General features: G+C 41.0%; 1 protein-coding gene and 1 long non-coding RNA gene across 10 annotated transcripts in view; one reads left to right on the top strand and one right to left on the bottom strand.

The window, feature by feature from the left end:
• NCAM1 (neural cell adhesion molecule 1) overlaps positions 1-23,054 on the bottom strand; it is a 392,974-nt gene that overhangs the window by 188,774 nt on the left and 181,146 nt on the right. The window lies entirely within an intron of this gene.
• LOC120915468 lies at positions 12,136-12,450 on the top strand. The gene is made up of 2 exons (XR_005743885.1): positions 12,136-12,259; positions 12,343-12,450. It is a non-coding gene; the product is annotated as an uncharacterized LOC120915468 (long non-coding RNA).

Below are 23,054 nucleotides of genomic sequence, written 5' to 3'. Positions count from 1 at the left end.
TTAGCCATGCCTGTTAAGATTTCCCTAGTTCGGCCTCGCTAAACAGCATGGATGGAGGAGTCTCCACTGATGGCCATTGTATTCTGACTGCTACTTCTCCCATGGTTGTCTGAATACCTGAACAATGTAACCTGCATATGTAAATATACCGTACATAAACATCTATTTGGCTGCAGTCACTGCTCAGCCAAGAACTTCCGTTACTCCTCCTTCAATTTTGTTGAATTGGGTGGTGCCAACAGGACCACCCAGGTGTTACATTTTGGCTGATTCAGCAGGAAGCTGAATAACCTTCCCTCAGGCCCCGTACACACGGTCGAGAAACTCGACGAGCAAAACACATCGTTTTGCTCGTCGAGTTTCTTGTGAAGCCGCTGAGGATCTCGGCGAGCCAAATTTCCTCATTGAGTAACGAGGAAATAGAGAACATGTTCTCCATTTGGCACAACGAGATTCTCGTCGGTTTCCTCGGCCGAAAGTGTACACACGGCCGGGTTTCTCGGCAGAATACGGCTCCAACCGAGTTTCTGGCTGAATTCTGCCGAGAAACTCGGTCATGTGTACGGGGCCTAAGGCATCTTCAAGCCCCAAAAAATACCTAATAAAACACTTAAAATATTGGTGCTTGTGTGTGTATATAATAAATGAGGCTAGTAAATATACAACATTTCAATCCATTAAAATGTAACTAGTGCCGGCCATAGATGGAGCAAATTTCTTTCCTATTACCACAAGTTGTACAGACAGTGTTGACCAGGCAAACCCTTTTGTGGAGCCATTGTCTTCCCCACGTTGGCAGAAGCTGCCCCTGCCGGAAGAACACAGTGATTATTGCTAGCGGCTATAACTGCCACTGGCAATAATCGCATGTACAATATGGCAGGCTGGTTGTACCAACAGTACAACAAAATAAATGCTAAAAAAACAACAATACATGTAACAAACAATGAATTCTTATCAAAGTATAGACTATGCATCAATGGGTTAGGGTGGTCATAATTGTTGTATTGCGGATTCCCCCATCAACACAGACAGATCAATAGATAGATGGATAGATAGATAGATAGATAGATAGATAGATAGATAGAAGATAGATAGAAAGATAGATAGATATCCCATATTGGACATATGAGAGGGTAGTATTTTGGTTAGGAAAATACAAAGATTCCTTACCTTTAGTTGAATAGTAAGTTCACCAATTGGGACAAAAAGAAAGCCGAAAAATAAAAAAAAAGAGAGATTATTAGTATTTGTTAATTACAGATTTTGGGAGTAAAATTGACAAATTTTATGCAATGGCATTTATTTGCAATAAAATATTTTTAATATACTGTATGTACAAAGTGGTATACATACTAATCACTGCAGGAATGTTTTATTTTTTGTTCTTTATAATGTCCCAAACATCATTGTCAGCCTTCTCTCTTCCACCCCACTTACTTACATTGATTTCTTTCTCAGAAAACAATGCACAAGTCACAAGAGCCTACCTGCACACGGTGGGTAGGCCCTCCCTAAAGTCAAGGCAGGGCTTTGGGAAGACGTAGTTCTGTAGCAGCTGCCCCTGAAAGCATGTTAGGCCCCGTACACACGACCGGTTTTCTCAGCAGAATTCAGCAAGAAACTCGATGGGAGACGTATTCTGCCGAGAAAACCGGTCGTGTATACACTTTTCGCCGAGAAACCCTTCGGGAAACTCGTCGAGCCAAAAAGAGAGCATGTTCTCTATTTCCTTATTGGGCAATAGGAACATTTGGCTCGACGAGTTTTCTGACAGCCGAACAAGGAACTCCACGAGCAAAACGATGTGTTTTGCCCGTCGAGTTTCTCGGTCGTGTGTACGGGGCCTCACAAACATGGTGATGTAACATAGAGTAATAAAAGCTGTTTCATATTATAGAAGAGGGAGGTTTGGGGAGTTAATTAGGTAATGACTTGATTTACACTTTAATTTTCAAATTTACAATGGCAAATATGTTCACTTTAAATGAAAAAATAATAATAATTGGTTGATATCCAATGATTTGGGTCTATCTGTTAATAAATATAAGAGAAATAAATAAGGCAAATTAAAAACAATTATTGCTTGTGCAATCCACTGGATAACTGGATGTGTTGTCATGGCTTCAGCCACTGAGGATGGAAAACCCCTCAAGCTTTGGAAGTAATGTGCAGTGGCAGCCCCCCTCCCTACACCTCCAGTCCCTGCAGAGTTACTAACTGGTATGTGCTGCAAAAACCCTGAAGCTTTTGGCACTCATGAGATTCCCTTGGCAGAGAAAAAAGCCAATACATTGCTTGCTTCTAAAAGACCTTGAAATCAATTCTGTTTGGCTTTCTTGAGAGCCAGATAAAGCCAACAAGTACAGAATGTTCCCGGATGTTGAAATAGGTGACCATTTAGCAGAGTTCTGATAGAAATAGGGGACTCCCAAAGCTTCACAGGACTCTCAAGCTAAAGACATTTGAAAGTGTGATCGGTTAGGTAGATCTTTTCAATAGTGAACTTATAGACACATTTGTGGCAAAACTAAATGTGGAAAACTTCCAGAGTTTGGGGCTTCTTTAGAATTTCTTGGGGTGAATATGTTATTTACTGATGTTATATTCACCATGTAATTCATTTTTAAAATAGACATGTAGGTAGATATTAACAGACTTGATTCAATCCAGTTATGTAACAATTAAAATATTTACATGTATTTTACATAGTACCTGATTCAGCCTTTGTACTAGTATCTTATAACATAGCTCCCAACTGTCCCTGATTTTGAGGGTCTGTCCCTGATTTGGAGCAATGTCTCTCTGTCCCTCATTCCTCCTCATTATTTGTCCCTCATTCCTCCTCATTTGTAGGGCCATCTTAAAGCGGAGGTTCACCCTAAAAAAATTATCTACCATCCCATCCAGCATACTTGCGTCAGCTACAGTATGCTTTTTTATTTTATTTTTTTCGCTGTACTTACCGTTGAATCGTTGATTTTCTTTTCCTCTTCCCGCGGGGAATAGGCGTTCCTATGAAGGGGCGTAGATGATTGACGTGCGGCTACAGCGCGTCACGCTTTCCGAAAATAGCCGACCTAGGACTCAGCTATATACGGCGCCAGCGCAGTCAGCTCCTAGTCTGTGCGCAGGCGCTGTATAGCGTCGTGAATAGCCGAGTCCTAGTCCGGCTATTTTCGGAAAGCGTGATGCGCTGTAGCCGCACGTCAATCATCTACGCCCCTTCATAGGAACGCCTATTCACCCGCGGGAAGTAGAAAAGAAAATCAATGATTAAACGGTAAGTACAGCGAAAAAAAAAAAAAAAAAGCATACTGTAGCTGACGCAAGTATGCTGGATGGGATAGTAGATAATTTTTTTAGGGTGAACCTCTGCTTTAATGCAAGGGCACTCCTGGGCACTGCCCAGGGGCCCCAAGTACATGGGGGCCCCAAAATAATCTTGCATTACATCATACTTGCCAACTTTCCAGGACCGTCATGCTTTTTACTAAACTGTCCTTATATGGTTGTGTCCCGGAACATATTCTGTGCCCTCCTGAACCCAGTATTGTGCCCTCCTGACCCCCCCCTGTACTGTGCCCTTCTGCATTCCCCCCGTACTGTACTCTTTATGTTGACTAGTCTTTGATCTATGGAATGCTTTCCTTTTGTAAAATCGATTTTATTGAAAGTACTAATGAATATATGTTAAATTCTATCAACTATTTATGCTTTATTTATTGAAAGTAGGTGTGTAAATTGGAGCTAGCTGGTAGGGGCCCCAGTGCATTACTTTGCCCAGAGGCCCACAATGCTATTAAGATGGCCCTGCTCATTTGTCCCTCATTTTGGTCTGATTTTATATAGTTGTATAAAAAATTCACTTTTTATCTGAAAAAGTGTTTTCCAGCACTAAACCTTGGATCTGATTTCTAAATTGCTGCATTGTAAATTCCAAAAGCCAATATAAAGAAATAGTAGTGGTAAAAAAAAAAAAAAAAGCACTTGGGGGTTAAACTATTCTATTTTTTTTGTACAATTCTCGTTTAAGGGGGCGTAGCCAGGGGTGTGTCCAATGCCTGCATACTTTTGCGGATAGGTGTCCCTCATTCCCATCTCAAAAAATTGGGTGGTATGTTATAATACCCTGCATAACATCATTCAGACTTATGCCGCGTACACACGACCGTTTTTCATGATGAAAAAAATGCGGTCGTGTGTAGGCTCCAGAGCATTTTTCTCAACGAGAAAAATGGCCATTAAAAATGTAGAACCTGCTCTATTTTTTCTCATCGTTTTTTCACGTCGTCGTTTTTCTCGTCGTGAAAAACAGACGTTTGTACGCTTTAACGAGGGGGAAAAACGTGCATGCTCAGAAGCAAGTTATGAGATGGGAAATTAGCATAATCAGCCCAAAGGCTGGAGCCATTTGAATGGAACTTCCCCTTTATAGTGCCGTCGTACGTGTTGTACGTTACCACGCTTTGCTCAAGCATTTTTTATCACGATCATGTGTATGCAAGGCAGGCTTGAGAGGAAGCACGTCGAGAACAACGTTGTTTTTTTCCATGACATGAATAACGGTTGTGTGTACGCGACATTCAAATTTTAACCAATTTAGCTTTCTGATTGTGAACCACCAACTTAGTTTATTATAGTCTAAGTTATTTGATATCCATTGTGGTCAAATTTTTACAGACCATTTATTAGGGCCAATAGGAGCCTGGAATCCATGTTGTGCACTTCCTCTCTCTGTGCTTTCTTTATCACCAATCACATTCAAACATTCAAGATACGTTTAAATCAAATTGGTGGGTACGTATAATTTCATATTGGTAAGCCCAGGGCAGCTGCCATTGACCCACTCATCTAGCTACATCCTTGCCCTGTACTATGATCTGTTTGGTCTATCGGCTATTGAAAACTATGAAAGACAAAGAAATGTTGACCTGTCAGACCAAGGCTCATTTGCATACTTTCCTTCCTACATTTACTACCTTATACATTACGTAAAACACATCTGATCATAGGACCACTTTGGCTAGTGAATGTATTGGCTGTCAAAAGCATACTGAAAATGCTGGAATTTTTCTATTAGAAAGCCCAGAATCTGTATGGCCCCGTACACACGACCGAGTTTCTCGGCAGAATTCAGCCAGAAACTCGATGGGAGCCGTATTCTGCCGAGGAAACCGGTCGTGTGTACACTTTTGGCCGAGGAAACCGACAAGGAACTCGTCGAGCCAAATAGAGAACATGTTCTCTATTTCCTCGTTAGTCAATGGGGAAACTTGGCTCGCCGAGACGATTTGTTTTGCCCGTCGAGTTTCTCGGACGTGTGTACGGGGCCTTAGTCAAGGATACACCCAGTAGAACATGCTTTGTCAAATATTGACGTACTTTTCCACAAGTAACATTTTTGTACAAAGTTGCATTTGTGTAGTTTGAAAATTTTCCCCAGAAGTGATTAGTTTGTTTTTAGAAGATCCAGCATAATGCAAATGCCAAAAAACAGATGTAAGAGATGTGACAAAACCTGACTCAACTTTTTGCTAACAATTGGGCAAACATAACAAGAAACATGGGGCCAGATCCACAGACGAAGTACGCCAGTGTATCTACTGATACACCGGTGTACTTTCAAATTTCCCGCGTCGTATCGTTGTTTTGAATCCACAAAACAACATACGACGGCTTCTGGGTTAGATCCGACAGGTGTACGTCTTCGTACGCCTTCGGATCTAAGATGCAATACTTCGGCGTCCGCTGGGTGGCGTTTTCCGTGTCGGGTATGCAAATTAGCGATTTACGACGATCCACGAACGTACGCGCGGCCGTCGCATTTTCTAACATCTTCTGTAGTCGGCTTTTTCCGGCGTATAGTTAAAGCTGGTATTTTGCGGCGTATAGGTAGACTTGCCATGTTAAGTATGGCCGTCGTTCCCGCGTCGAAATTTGTAAAAAAAAAATGCGTAAGTCGTCCGTGACGTCATTTAGCGACGTCATTTAGCGCAATGCACGTCTGGAAATTTCGGGACGACGCATGCGCAGTTCATTCGGCACGGGGACGCGCTTCATTTAAATGAAACCCGCCCCCAACCCGCCCAATTTCAAATCCGCCGACAGAAATACACTACGCCGCCGTAACTTACGGCGCGAAATCGCTGAGGATTCGAAAATGCGCCAGGTAAGGTACGGCGGCGTAGTGTGTCTCTGATTCGCTGCGCCTTTCTACATCTATGTGGATCTGGCCCATGGTAACAGGAAATATGGTGGACCTACTGCTCTTGCATTCTGGTAGCAAATAGTATTTCTCTGGCTTTGGTTTCTTGCAGTATGAAGTGTTGGAATTTTATAAATAAGCTGCAATTATTTTAGTAGGTCTACATCTGTACCATGAGATGCCAGGAAGATTGGCACTAGATTAGCACAGGGACTAATTAGCACCTGTGGGTATCTATAAATACTGGAAACCTTGATTTATGCAATCAGCTTCAAGAAATTATTTTGAGAAGAATCATTTTCTTGCCTGCAAGCTTTGATTCTGCCTAATGCCGCATGTGATAATTACTGCCACTGAGTTAAAAACAGCTGTCATATTGAAGTCCATTGGTATAGAGGTGTGAGGGCATCAGTAGCTGAAAATAGACACAGCAAGCCAAACCATTGTTGAACTGTTAACAGGCTGGCCAAGCTTATAACAAATCATTTGGCAAGTCTATAAACAGATAGCCAAAGCATAAGCACCTTCTGTATTCCAGCTGAGAACGTAAATTCTCTTGTGCTGGTGGTGTGTCATCATGAGAAATGTGGTTCAGACAGATGGCATATTGAGAGCTGCCCATCCTTATGTAGCCAAACAATCTATTAAAAAAAAAAAAATGTGTCTACACCGATGGGGTAATAACATACTTTCCATGGGTTATGAATGCATGGAAGCCACATTACATTGGAAAAATCGAATTGTGAAATATAAATCACAGTGGGCACATTTAGGTACCTTAAAGCAAATTTTAGTGTGAGGTATTGATATTTGCATTTTTTTACTCTTTAATACATTTTTTACTAAACAAAAGTAAGGCTTCATGCACACTATCTTTTTTTATACGCTCAAAAAAAAAATACTACGCAGATAGTAGCGTTTTAGTTGCTTTAAAGAGTGTTTAGGAGCGTTATGCCTCGTACACACTTTTTTTCTAGGAAAGTCCGGCTGTGTGTATTTTTTTTTTTTTTTCGGAAGTCCGACAGACCTTAGGCCACGTACACACGTCCGAGAAACTCGACGGGCAAAACACATTGTTTTGCTCGTCGAGTTCCTTGTGAAGCCGCCGAGGATCTCGGCGAGCAAAGTTTCCTCATTGACTAACGAGGAAATAGAGAACATGTTCTCTATTTGGCCCGACGAGATCCTCGTCGGTTTCCTCGCCCGAAAGTGTACAGACGACCGGGTTTCTCGTCAGTATACGGCTCCGATCGAGTTTCTGGCTGAATTCTGCCGAGAAACTCGGTCGTGTGTACGGGGCCTTAGATAGAGAACCTGTTCTCTTTCTTTTCGTTGGACTTCCGACTGACCCACGGCGGATTTTTGCACGGTCAAAAATCCGACCGTGTGTACAAGGCATTTTTTTTGTATTTTTACAGTACACAAAGAAAAAAAAGCATTTAGGAGCATTCAGCGTTTTTTCTTTTGTGGGAAAAACTCTCTAAAAAACCCTACAAAACGTTCCTGCTCCTAGACGCTGAAGCTCAAAAAACGCTAATAGCCTAAAGTAGTGTGCATGGCCACAAATGATGAAACCATTTAGCTTCCAGGAGCAGAAAAAATGCTAATAACAGCTTCTAGGAGATAAAAAAAAACACCAATGTGCATAGAGCCTAAAGGATTACATATTCACCATTATATGCACTTGGGAGGTCCAGCAATGTTTGCTGTGAGGTTCTGTGTTTCTGCACTTTGTACTGCTATTAAACAAACTTCTTAATGGAAATGTCTAGCTGTAACTCCCAAACCGTTCTTCTTTTAGGGGACCGCCCTTCTTGGGGAACCAAATCCCTCGGACCCTCCTTCCTCCTCAGTTATCCCTTTATTTATGTATTTGTTTATTTTATCTATACCTCTATACATAATTGTTCTATTTAACTATGAAACATGTCATATAGCACAAAAATTTTCCATCCAATCTCTACATTCTTGTATTTGTATCTCAAAGGCAGCACAGTGGATTAGTGGCTAGCACTAATGCTTTGCAGCACTGGAGTCCTTCATTTGAGTCCTATTCAGGATTCTGTCTGCATGGTGTTTGTGTGGGTTTCCTCCCATACTTCAAAGTCTGGTAAGTTAATTGGCTCCTGTATAAAATTGGTGCTACTGTACCATACTATTCTACTTGAGTGTGCCAAAATAGCTGCATCATCATGTGCCCCAGATGCAGATAAAGCATTTTGTGTTCCCAGCGAGAAAAGTGCTAAATAAATATGTATTAATAATCTCTTTTATGAATCGTAGTGAATACAAATAAAAAGGCATCAGTGAATCTAAAGTAGACTAGGCTTGTGGCCACATCCTCCCCTTTCCATTTTACTAATGTTGGGACTGTGGGCAGAATGAAGGAACATGGACATGACGCGACTATCAATGCGATAATCTTAATTCAAAAATTTTAAACCTCAATAAACCGTTATTTAAAATCCCAACTCCCTGTATGCATTGACCTCTGCCGTGGGGGGGGGGGGGGGGGGGCTGGTTTGTTGACCCAAATTGAATGCATTTCTTAAATAGTCAATCTTTTTTTGTTCATAGCGCAAAAAAAAAAAACAGAGGTGATCAAATACCACCAAAATAAAGCTCTATTTGTGGCTAAAAAAGATCATATATTTTTTTTGGGTACAACTTTGCACGATTGCGCAATTGTCAGTTAAAGTAACGCAGTGCCGTATCGCAAAAAACGGCCTGGCTATAAAGGGGGGTATACCTTCCAGAGGGCAAATGGTTAAGGGGACAGCTCTGGGGACCTGCATATACAGGATTTATTGAAACACTACCAGATAGCCTTGTATGCTCTTTAACCTCTTAAGGACCGGGTCATGCACTTTTACGTCAGCAGAATGGCACGGACAGGCAAATTGACATAAATATACGTCACTTTAAATTTGCCGCCGTGTGGGCGTGTGCGCGCCCCTGCCGCAAGCTCTGTGATCGTGCCCACGGGACCTGCGGAGTCGATGTCCGCCGGTGTCGTGCAATTGTGTGTCATGGAGCTGCAGAACAGGGGATGCCTGAGTAAACAAGGCATCTCCCTGTTCTGCCTAGTGACAGGACACTGATTGTCTGTTCCCTCTCATCGGGAGCAGCGATCAGTGTCGTGTCACAGTAAGCCCAGCCCCCACACAGTTGGAATCACTCCCTAGGACACACTTAATCCCTTCCTAGCCCCCCTAGTTGACCTCTTTACTGACAGTCACATTTACACAGTAATCAGTGCATTTTTATAGCACTGATCACTGTATAAATGTGAATGGTCCCAAAATAGCACCAAAAGTGTCCGATGTGTCTGCAATAATGCCGCAGTCACAATAAAAATGTATATTAAAAATGTTTTTATTACAAATGCCATACAACTATCCCCTATTTTGTAGGCGCTATAACTTTTGCGCAAACCAATCAATAAATACTTCTTGTGATTTTTTTTTTTTTTACCAAAAATATGTAGAAGAATACGTATCGGCCTAAACTGAGGAAAAAAAATATATTTTTTGGGGATATTTATTATTTAAAAAAGTAAAAAATATAGCTTTTTTTTTTCAAAATTGTCACTCTACTTGTGTTTATAGCGTAACAAATTAAAACCACAGAGCTATTCAAATACAGTACCACCAAAAGAAAGCTCTATGTTGAAAAAAAAGGACAACAATTTTGTTTGGGAGCCACACAATTGTCAGTTAAAGCGACGCCGTGCCGAATCGCAAAAAGTGCTCTGGTCTTTAGGCAGCCAAATGGTCCGGGGCTGAAGTGGTTAAAAAAAATGCAAAAACTTTTTATGCAGTCAAATTAGTGTTAAAGGTATTTTCATTAAATACCTATGTAACTATATAACTAACACTGGGCATGGGAGTGTTAAATGTGTGTTAACTCTCTTTCAGCAACACATACAACCATAGATCAAACATAGGATCTAAGGCCTTGATGCCAGACGCTTACATTCTTACACCAAGCACACAACAAATCCAGACAGAAATAATTGCTTCTGTCCAGTCCACCGGGTATGCACACCACTATATCGGTCAGGATATACTAAATCCTAACTCAAAGGTCAGCTTGACACCACACCACTCATCTTCTCCTCTGAAGTTGCCACCTTGGGAGGAGAAAGATACTTTTAATGAAGCATGGAAAAATAATACGTTGCAGAGAGCACATAAGGGGAAAAAATAATAATTTATGCCAAACGTACTCTATAGTTTTCTATGTTTAATATGCTGCCTATGTACTTGGTATAGGAACCCGAGGGATGAGGACAGATGTCTTTACCCTATAAAATTAGCAAGTGTTTATTTATGTGTTGGCTTTCAGCTGATCACATGGCTAGTCTATGAATTCCGCTAGTCTTTCCTCTAATTAGAGGCTTCCTGATTATTGCCTGTGGGCTCCTGAAATATAGAACAGCTGTAGTAATAGAATTGGGTTCCAGGTAGCGCTTACACTGTACAGTTGCTGAGAGCAGTTTCACATATGTAACAGTCATAACCACAGAGTGTCACACGTACCTAATCATCTTACTTCACAAGAGTCACATTTAATCGTTATTAAGATTTATTAGCATCTAATGGGGAATCAAATTGTAGTAACATTAACCACTTGCTTACTGGGCACCCTTCCTGCCCAGGCCAATTTTCAGCTTTCAGCACTGTCACGCTTTGAATGACAATTGTGCTGTCCTGCGACGTGGCTCCCAAATAAAATTGACGTCTTTTTTTCCCACAAATAGAGCTTTCTTTTGGTGGTATTTGATCATCTCTGAGGTTTTTATTTTGTGCGCTACAAACAAAAAAAGAGCGACCATTTTGAAAAAAATACAATATTTTTTACTTTTTGTTATAATAAATATCCCAATTAATAAATTTTTCTCTCAGTTTAGGCCAATGCGTATTCTTATACATATTTTTTGGTTTACAAATTGTGTGTACAAGGGACACACCATCGGTCTCCTCTCCCTGACAGGACGTAGATCTCTGTGTTTACACACAGAGATCCACCTCCCTGCTCTGTGACTGCCAATCGCGGGTACCTGGCGGACATCGCGGCCGCCAGGCACGCACATCGGCACCAGTGTGACACGGCGGGCACAGATTTTCCCGATGCGTGCACGTGGTGGTGCGCATTGCGGAAGTAAACAGGAGGATGTCCATGGACGTCCTCCTGGCAATTGAGCGCCACGTGATCCTCTTCGGTTCCCAGCCTGGCCGTTGATTGGCTAGGCTGGACGGATTGATAGCAGCGCAGCCATTGGCTGGCGCTGCTGTCAATCACAGTGGATAACACGCCGTGCCAGGAGGCGGGGCCAAGTGATACAGTCGGCGGCTATGCCCGCCGCTGTATCACGGGAGCATGCTCGCAATAGCTTTCCACCATGCTCGCTCGCTCGCATGAAGGTGGAAAGCTTTTGCGAGGAGGAGCCGAGACAGCCGCCGAGGGACCCCAGAAGACAGGGTTAGGGGATACTCTGTGCAAAACCAGCTGCACAGTGGAGGTAAGTATAACATGTTTGTTATTTAAAAAAAAAAAAGTTTGCCTTTAGTGTTCCTTTAAAAATATGTCCCATGTTCTCATTAACTAAAATATTGTTCATTAGTGTTAAAAAAAAGGTTAAACTGTTAAAAAAAAACTATTTTATTTTAAGGCTATTGCGATTACCATTAAAAAGTCAAATTCAGCAAAAAATCAGACTTTAACTTAGCATATGACTTCTTATGTCAATTCCAAATGTGTTCCAATTCCAATCAATTCCCCCCTCTCAATTCCCCCTCTTCCTCTCCCCCCTGCCTCCCATTTTTCCCTCTTCCTTTCTCTCTTCCTCCTTCTCCCTCCCCCCCCCCCCCCCTTATACCTTTCCCTGCCCAGCCCACCGATTCTATGGGGTTAAACATATATACATATATACATATTTTTATATCGTTTATTTACACCCAGACCTTTACGATCAACTATCCCCTTGCCCGCCAAGGGGGGACCCCCCGTAGGCCGCCTGGTTCCGCGCATTATCAATTGACTCATTCGGTAAGCAACTACCAATGTTTTTTTTATTAATTATTACTGTATTGCTGATGTTTGTTACATATCCTTATTGCATTACTCTATAGATTGGCTGTCCTGACGAAGCGGAAACCCCGCGAAACTAGTCGACGTTGACCAATCAATGAACTGTACAATTATTTGTTTTGCAATTTTAATTAATCAATAAACTTTTTTATATTATTATGTTTTATGCATATTTATCAGTACCGTGATAGTCCCCCCCAAACCAATTGAGTGGGTGGCTCTGGGTCTAGCTTCAGCTACTAGCCCTTCTACCCCACTCTCCCCCATTTTTTATTAAAGAGTTATTAACTTATTATCCTTGTTTTTAGGGGAAAAGAAAATACATTTAAAAATGTGAAGATTCTGATTTGAAGATCATAAATCATCATACATTTAGGGTTTGTTTTATGTAATATCACTTTGTATTACAAAAAAAGAAATTGGGGTCAAAATAAAAAAGCAAAAGGTATAACATAAATATCACAGCTCTGTTTTGTGTTCTATTCTAGACTCACTTACATGTGTGGTTCTTGTTAGGGTTTTATGCAGTTTGGTTGTATGTCTGTGCTCTTGCCCAAATGAACAGGAGGACATAAACTGACATAAACTGATGCTGACAGAAGGTAGTCCAGCACAGTTGGTGATTTAATGGTGAATATATACCTTGCTTTTTTATTTGTGGCCATACAATTTATGCCAGACATCAATTACCCTGAAATGAAATCACAGGACCTACTAATAAATAATTCTATTCATCTCCTTAGTGGGAGTCAGACAGCACAACCTGACCTTGGAGAATTGATGACTCAGCGGATGATGGACACAAGGCATGTCTCCAAAAGTTATAGCCTTATTACTTTTATTAAAAAATGTGATATCTTATTGTGGAAGGCTATGCCCAAAATAGAGACACTTTTTAACGAACAGAAAAAAACACAACATGCAAATGATAGTGCACAGTAATTGATCTCATATTTAACTGATTACTCAAAAAGAAAAAAAGAGGGAAACAGCCCATCCATTTATACCATCAGAAAGAAGTTACTACGAGTATATTGAAAAGTCCCAAATTCTAGCTGACAAAACTTAGTACTGAAGAATAGACATGTGCATTAGTTTTCGTCTGAATTTCGGGTATTTTCGTTATCGTTTTAACAAATGAAAACAAACGTGCAGAATCCGAAATCCGAAAGATAAGACATAAAAAATTAAATTAAAAATGTAAAAATCGTTTTCGTTGCTACTACAGTTCGATATAGATAGGAGATTCGACATGACGCTGACAATAGAAATCTGTATCTATCAAACCCGTGGTCAAATGTGCCTAACCTTAACTCTATTAGTCCAAGATTATTCTACATAGAGAGGAAAGATTCGAAATATTAGAGAGAAAAGATTTGACATTAAAGAGACAGTGTTGGGGTAGACCATTCAACATGAACGGCAAAGATTAGACGAAGCAGCGAAAAACATACAAACGTTCAATCTGTCATTGAAGGCTTATGGTGTTCGTCGAATGTTCTAAGAAGATTCGACAAGCAGCTAAACTGTACGACGCCGCAATCGTACATTTCCGGTCAAATGCTCTGGCCAATGGGCTATTCGAAAAATTGGTTGACTAGTAATAATAATTAATACATATAATTATTACTAGTGTCATACAACATTAGAATTCTTATATAGCTTGTAGGCGGAACATTCGACCAGAAATGTACAATTGCGGCATTGTACAGTTTAGCTGCTTCATTGAATCGTCTTAGAACATTCTACGGACAGCATGTGCCTTCAATGACAGATTCGACCTTAATTAATTCGGATTTTTAGACAAATGCATTTTTTAACAAAACTAGATAAATAAAAACGAATTTCGGGACTAACTAAATAAAAACATTTTTTCGGATGAAAAACAGTGTTGTCCAAGCAATACTTAACCCTCTTGGCGCCGGCGCCTTCCAGCCATTTAAGAGGTTTATGACGCCAGGAGGTAGGGCGTGGCTTAAGATAACGTGAGCTGCCCTGATTGGCTGCCATGGCAGTCATGTGGTATGAAAACTCCTGATCGCAAGGAGCGATCGGTAGCTTTTGGTAGATTGGCGGTAACTGTGCCAGGTGTGCATAGCGCACACGCTCTTGGAACATGTGTATTGGGGGCAATTAATGCATTTTATATTTACTGTATTTATAAAAAAAAACAAAAAAAACAACTATAATGATTACATTTTATAGTTTTTAAAAGGACCAATCTAATCAAAACTGATATTTCAGATACGGGTGCACACAAGTAGACTTAATCATCCTATGGCTTGTTTTTCATGTCAGTTCTTTCTCAGCTCTGCCCCTTAGAACCATGAAGTATAATACAAGATTAAACATTTGCTAGTAATGCCCTGTACACACGATCGGTTCATCTGATGAAAACGGTCCGATGGACTGTTTTCATCGGACAAACCGATCGTGTGTGGGCCCCATCAGTTTTTTTCCCATCGGTGAAAAAACTTAGAACCTGTTTTAAAATTATCTGGTTAAAAAAACGATAGAAAAAAAAACAATCGTCTGTGGGCAAGTCCATCGGTTAAAAATCCATGCATGCTCAGAATCAAGTCGACGCATGCTTGGAAGCATTGAACTTCATTTTTCTCAGCACGTCACAGTGTTTTACGTCACCGCGTTCTGACACAAATGGATTTTTAACTGATGGTGTGTAGGCAAGACTGATGAAAGTCAGCTTCATCGGATATCTGATAAAAAAATACATCGGTCCGTTTTCATCGGATGAACCGATCGTGTGTACGTGGCATCAGAGTGAGACTCCATTATAATGTTGATATCAGGTGGGCAGACCTGGGAATACAAGTGCCAAGATTTCACCATGGGAATCTCAGCAGTGCTATAAGAAGCCAGTGGATGACTTGACCCATCACCCATCTACTTTATATGATTTTTTTTATAATTTATATCTAAAATACAAAATCTTTGTGCTTTTCAAAAGAAACCTGTGAGCTAAAATAATGCAAATCTATTGTTAAAAAACATTCATGCTTACCAAGTCAGGCCACGTAAAGACTACACAAGTTCGTAGCCAACACACTTTTTTCTTCTTCGTTTTGAGTAAAAAACACGCGTATTGTTCAGCTGAGTATATGTGAGAAGGTGCATTAGGAATGGCACCCTTGTAATAGATATAAATTTTGATGAATGTTCTAGGATCATAAACAGAACCTTTCTGAATTCAGACCCTTGCAGCCAAAAAACATTTATCATCATTTCTCGTGTTAACCTATTTGCTCTTCACTCCAGAAACTCACCATTTAAAGTTATATATTCACATCCAGCGAAGTGATTTCAGAAAAAAGTTCAATCTTTTGTGCCAATATTTACTTTTAAATACTTAAAGAGAAAATGCAGTCTGCTCACATCATTTGTAATAAAAACATATTTGCCATTCTGAAGCTTCCCTCCAACCAATTTGTATATTATTTTATATATACTGTGATTCTGTACTTGCCAAATATGCTGCAGTAATCTCCCTCCACTGAGTTTGGCTGCAACCATTTTAACTGTGGGCAGCTGAAGCTGCTGCCTGTTCTCTTCCTGGATTTACATAGAGGCACACCTCCAGCTCTGCAGCCCTGCAGCTCTCATTGGCCTTCTTATGACTCACCCCCCTCTCTTCCTGACAGGGGGAACTGAGCATTATGTCATATGCCTAGGCTTTTTACCAGGCAAGAAACAGGAAGTGGGCTGTATATGGTAATTACTGGCAGAAAAAAATATATTCTATCCAAAGTTAAAACAACAAGGGCAGCGGATTTATTAGATGGAAAGTTGAAAAAGGTCCGCTTTAAAGTCCTTCCGCAGTACTAGGAACACAATTTATGCTGTTATGCCCCATACACACAATCAGAATTTCCGTTGGGATAAACTCTGACGGATTTTCTCAGACGGAATTCCGTTCAAACTGTCTTGCATACACACTGTCACACCATATTTCGACCGTCCAAAACATATTCCGTGACGTACAACACTACGACAAGCCAAGAAAAATGAAGTTCAATGCTTCCGAGCATGCGTCAACTTGATTCTGAGCATGCGTGTTTTTTTCCCCGTCGGAGTTCCACACAGACGTTCGGAATTTGCGATATAATTTTTTTTCATCGGAAAAAAAGAGAACATGTTCTCTTTCTAAGTCTGTCGGAATTTCCGATGGAAAAAATGGGGCACACACACGGTAGGAATATTCGATGAAAAAATTCCATCAGACATTTTTCATCGGAAATTCCGATCGTGTGTACAAGGCATAAGTCCGTTGGAATTTCCGATGGAAAATTCAACAATTCCCATTTTCTCCAGACTCAGCCACAAACCGAGAATTTAATCATTGTGCAGTACTTATTAATTAAAACTTTTGCCAGAAAATATAAGTACAGTTCACTCACATGTAATGCCCTTAGACTGGCACCTGTGCAAACAGTTTTGTTTTTTTTAGAGGTTCACTCCTCCGCTCTGCTTGCGTACTATTTTTGGAAAAAATGCAAGTTTTTGAATTAAAAAATAATAAAAAACTGTAAAATTAGCCCAATGTTTTTTTTTATATTGTGAAAGATGATGCTACGCCGAGTAAATTGATACCCAACATGTCACGCTTCAAATATGCGCCCGCTCGTGGAATAGCGACAAACTTTTATCCTTAAAAATCTCCATATGCGATGTTAAGAATATTCTACAGGTTGCATGTTTTGAGTTACAAAGGAGGTCTGGGGCTATACCTATTGATCTTATAGATGCCTATATACAGTGCCTTGTAAAAGTATACATACCCCCTGAAATTCTCCAAATATTGTCAACCAAAAACTTAAATGTATTTTATTGGGATTTTATGTGATAGACCATCACAAAGTGGCACATAATTGTGAAGTGGGAAGGAAAATGATAAATTGTTTTCACATATTTATTTGTAAAACATTTTGAAAAATGTGGTGTGCATTTGTATTCAGCCCCCCTAAGTCAATGCTTTGTAGAACCACCTTTCCCTGCAATTACAGCTGCAAGTCTTTTGGGGATGTCTCTACCAGCTTTGCACATCTAGAGAGGGACATTTTTGCCCATTCTTCTTTGCAAAATAGCTGAAGCTCTGTCAGATTGGATGGAGAGCGTCTGTGAACAGCGTTTTAAAGTCTTGCCACAGATTCTCAATTGGATTTAGGTCTGGAATTTGACTGGGTCATTGTAACACATGAAAATTCTTTGATCTAAACCATTCCATTGTAGCTCTGGCTGTATGTTTAGGATTGTTGTCCTGCTGGAAGGTGAACCTCCACCCCAGTATCAAGTCTTTTGCAGACTCTAGCAGGTTTTCTCCTAAGATTGCTCTGTATTTGGCTCCATCCATCTTTCTATCAACCATGCCCAGCTTTCCAGTTCCTGCTGAAGAAAAGCATCCCCACAACATGATGCTGCCACCACCATGTTTCACAGTGGGGGTGGTATGTTCAGGGTGATGTGTAGTGGAAGGTTTTCCTCCACACATTACGTTTTGCTTGTAGGCCAAAAAATTACATTTTGGTCTCATGTGACCAGAGAACCTTCTTCCACATGTTTGCTGTGTCCCCCACATGGCTTCTCGCAAACTGAAAATGGGACAGATTCTCCCACCTGAACTGTGGATTCCTAAGGCACCACATTGTGTGATCCCAAATAAAATGTGGTCTTGACAGACATACAGTACAGATACTGTGTGTGTGCTGATCAAAGTCGAAACACTGCTCAGACACTATTTTTTTGAGCAGCAAAATTATAGTTAGAAAAGCAAGTCAATATATAAATCTTTTAAAGCAAAATACTGGCGCCAAACCATAATCGCTCCTTTATAGTTAAAAATATAACAATTTGAGTGTGTAATGGAGTTAGGCCGAATCCTTGGGTATTAAACCAACAGCCAAGTCAGTTTGGTTTGTTAACACTAATGTCGCGTACACACGATCGGTTTGTCTGATGAAAACGTTCTGATGGACCGTTTTCATCAGACTAAACCGAACGTGTGTGGGCCCCATCGGTTATTTATCCATCGGTTAAAAAATTAAGAACTTGTTTTAAAATTATCTGAGGGATAAAAAACCTATAGAAAAAAACGATCGTCTGTAGGCACGTCCATCGGTTAAAAATCCTTGCATGCTCAGAATCAAGTCGACGCATGCTTGGAAGCATTGAACTTCATTTTTTTCAGCATGTTGTTGTGTTTTACGTCACCGCGTTCTGACACGATCGGTTTCTTAACTGATGGTGTGTAGGCGCAACGGACCATCAGTCAGCTTCATTGGATAACTGATGGAAAAATCCATCAGACCGTTTTCATCGGATGGACCGATCGTGTGTACAGGGCATAATACAGTTTAGTCTTTTATGAAAGGTTTGCTTTGCCAACTAAAACAAAAGTGGAAATCCTGTTTTATTGCTGCCACGATTTTCAACATTAAATCAAGTGCTACTAAAAGAAGACAGAAAATAATGGTTGTTGTAAAGAACATAGCAGGGTTCTCAAAACTCACCTTATTTTTTGTTTGTTTCTAAAACCTAAAGTGCAAGGCCACTTTTATTAATAATAGATCAAACTTTTGTAAGCCAGGCACCTGCAGTATATTGCAAGTACTTTGGTAAACTTTTTTATGCAGTCTTGTCTGCTGCTGTTTGTGTCGAAATTCACGTATAAAATTTCACTTAGCTTCTGCTTCCCACAATTAAAGTAGAACTATAGGCAATTTTTTTGTTCTCGTTTTGGGTAGAGTAAGGCAGAGTTATAATCCCTGACAGTTTATTTATCTATTTATTTTTATTTTTTGCCATCTGTGTCCCATTGGGCAGATTTAGCGTCACTTCCTGTCACATAACTAAAACAAGGAGTGAGAGGAGATCTCTGCAAAATAACCACTTCCCACCCGGCCACTGCACATATATGGCCAGGTGGGAGCTTCCTTCTTCTGAGTGGACATTCAGGAACGTCCCTCAGAAGGAGGGGGGTCACGCGCGCGCGCGTGCCCATGCAGCAGCGCAATACCGATGCGCTCATGTCACCCGGATACAGCGCATCTCCTAGGTCTCTGTGATTGGCCCTCCTGATCACATGACGGCTGTGTCCAATCACAGCCATCATGTGATGTAAATAGAGAGCTAGATACTAGGTTAAAGTTGTTTAGGACATTCCATTCCCGGACACAAAGGCAGCTACCGAACACTCCAATAAGCCAAACAAGAAACCCATACGAATAATTCTCCCCAAGTACGAGACAAGGCTCTGTGTTGAGGGTCAAACAGGAATCAGCCTTTATTGAAAGGAATACAAGTCTTATATACAGTAAAAGGAGGAGGCGCATACCTCCTGCTCATATTACTGTGAATATACACCTGTGACCAGACCTAATTAACATGAGCTAATTAACTAATCCCTTTAAGCAGCCTGGTCATTGTTATGATAAATCAGGATTTCACTACAGGTCAGACTTGTTGTCACCGAGCTTCACACGGAATATGATACATTATCATAAGTTTAAACACAGGAAATATTCTCACAATAGCAGGGGCTTCACTAGGAGTTGTCCCGTCTCCTAAATTGTACAGAGGCCAATGTGATCAGCTCTTTCAATTAACATGTTGAATTCAGAGTCAAACAAACCAAGAATAGTCTTTACATATATCCTGGGAGGTATTGTGGATAAATATTACTGTCCCATGTTAAGTAATCCAAGATATATCTTCTCAATCACCCTGTGCCAGCATAGCACAGGGTGACTTAGACATAAGAGGTGCATGGGGAGCTGAAACAAGGGTATCCCATACTTTCCAAGGGATTCTGGGTTCCACGGGCCCTCCCGTAACAGATCTTCCCTCCCAATCTATTTTCTTAGGCTTTGTCTCAACTGGGGAGCTTGATGTATTTCCGCTGCCCTGCTGAGAGGGAACATCTGAGCAGGAAGATGACTGCCTCTATCGAGCATCTTAGTACTTCAAAGATGAAGGCTTCTTTACCGAAAAGTGTCCTGGAGAGCTGGGTAGAAGGTACCATGACACTCACATAGAGGTAAAGGACAAAAATGTATTTAGGGAAAGTGGAAGATCCAAACTGGCCTTTAACAACAAACATTGACTGCTCTCCTAGAGTTATTGATCTGTTTGCTTGCTCTACATTACACACTACTAAAGAACAGAGATATTTGCCTTTTTTGGGCATACAGTGCCCTAATTCTCTTTCCAGAGTTTATAGAGCATAATCATCAACAAAAAACTAACATGACTGGTGCCCAACATTTTTTTTTTTTACCCCAGAATAAGTAAAGGATGCCACCCCAAGAAGTGAAATGCTAGCCTGTCTCAATATCTAGGGGACATCCTCAACCAATCACCAGGAGAGGAGGAGTGCTTCAGAGGCAAAAGGTATAGGTGTCCTGTTTAACCATTTTATCAAGGTGTTATAGTTTTTCTGTTCTAGTACCGGAGGTTCAAATAGCAGCCAAAAACTCAAATTACTCCAAGCAACTGCATAAGACCACTATGAGAATGTCTTTCCCATCATGGCAGATGGTAAATATAAGACCTATTTGGCAGAAATTGGGGGGGGGGGGGAGTGCAACTAATTAAAGAAAAAAGAACAATAGGTAGCCTTTTCTAAAGTGGCCTGTCAATGTAATGCAACGCAGTGTTCACTTACTATATACTGTACATGTGTTGGGTGGCATTCAAAATGAAGTTCACTGCAACATACATATACCCAATTACTGCAACACACAATTGTAAATTTGACGTACTGAAAATGGCACATGAAAGAGAACCCTGAGTCCTATAGTTAACCAGTTCCTGACCGCACTAAGGCCGAATGATAGCTATAGAGCAGTTGCAAATTTTCAGAAGGGCATCAAATGACATCCTTTCCATGATTGCGCTCCTTAGAACACAGCTGATCGCAAAACTGGATAAAGAGCCAATCACAGTGGCTCTTTACCACGTGATCAGCTGTGTCCACTCACAGCTGATCATGATGTAAACACAAGTCTGTTATCTGCATTCCTTTCCTCATACTGACAGTGTGAGGAGAGGAGAGCGGATAACCGGCTTGTGTTAAAGGGACATGTACACAGTGTCCTGATTATCAGTGCAGTCCCAACAGTGCCCACCAGTGCCGTCAATAAGTTCCAGTGCCACTTATCATTGCCACCTATCAGCGCTGCCTATCAGTGCCCTTTAGTGCTACCAATCAGTGTCAATTGGTGCTACCTATTATTGCCCATCAGTGCCACCTATCAGTGCCCATCAGTGTCATCTAACAGTGCCGTGTATCAGTGAAGCCTCATCAGTGCCTCTTTATTAGTGCCCACCAGTGCCGCCTCATCAGGGCCCATCAGTGTAGACCAGGGGTCTCCAAACATTCTAAACAAAGGGCCGGTTTATTGTCCTTCAGACTCTTGGAGGGCCGGACTTTGGCCAGCGGGGGTGGAAATTTTCCTGGCATCAGTGGGACTAAACATCTGGTATTAGTGGGAGGAATAGTGCCCCATCGTTAGTATCGTAGGGAGGAATAGTGCCCCATTAGTGGTGCTAGTTGTGAGAAATGGTGCTCCACTGTCAGTGTCAGATGGCAGAATAGTGTCGTATCAGTGGGAGAGATAGTGCCCCAAGGGCCGGATAAAGGCAAGCAAAGGGCCACATCCGGCCCTCGGGCCGCAGTTTGGAGACCACTGGTGTAGACTATCAGTGCCCATTAGTGCCACCTCATCAGTGCCTATCAGTGCAGGCTGTTAGTGCCCCTCAGTGCAGCCTCACCGGTGCCCATCAGTGCAGCCTCATCAGCGCACATCAGTGGAGTAAAATTACCTGTTTTCAAGATTTTATAACAAAATATAGCAAAAAATAAAAACCCAGTAATGATTAAATACAACCAAAAGAAATTCTATTTGTATAAAAAAAATGTATAAATATTTAATATGGGTATAGTGTTGCATGACTGCCCACTTGTCATACAAACTGTGACTGCCTTGATAGCTGAAAATTGGCCTGGGCAGGAAAGGAGTAAAAGTGTTCAGTAGGCAAGGGGTTAAACCGTTGGCATGTAATATCATGATAAACAGCTATTATTTTGGTGGCATTAATAAAATCATACCACACATTTGATTGGTCACTCTTTATATATTTGAATATATGTGGAGGCAAACGCATGTGCTGATCATTATCGCTTATCAATGCAAACCTTGTGTACGCACATAAAAACTGAGCATGCTCCACCGTGATCTGCAAGCTTAAACGTACACGATTTAACGACAGCACATATTATATGTATGCGAGTGCATGTGTGCATACATTTAAATATAGACATATAAAATGTTCCGATCCCTTTTCAACCAAACACCTGGTTCTACTCTTTGTGGATTAAATTTGCATCTGAATGCAGTTATGAACCTCACAGATGCAGACAATAAACACCCTGTATGTGTCTTGGGGATACACAAACAGCTTTTTCTTTTGTTCCCTCCACCACCAGCCTGCCCATTGTTATTCACCAGGCCTTTGCAGCTTTCCTGTTGCCATGGCAACTCTCCAGCATCCTCCCATCAGCGAGAAGCAAGGGTTTAGCTATAAGCTCACTGCATCATGAAAGCAGCAGGGGTTGCCGAGACATGCGAGCGTCTTCATTATAAGGTCTCCTGGTTTTAATGGCGTATTTTTAATTGTTGGTTTACTGCAGCTAAGATATTTTAACTGCATTGCTGGTAAGACTAACAAACAATTGTAG

This window comes from Rana temporaria, chromosome 10 (genome assembly GCF_905171775.1).
Source record: "Rana temporaria chromosome 10, aRanTem1.1, whole genome shotgun sequence".
NCBI lineage: Eukaryota > Metazoa > Chordata > Amphibia > Anura > Ranidae > Rana > Rana temporaria.
Note: the sequence above shows the minus strand (reverse complement) of the source record. Positions and strands in the feature narration are given on the sequence as shown.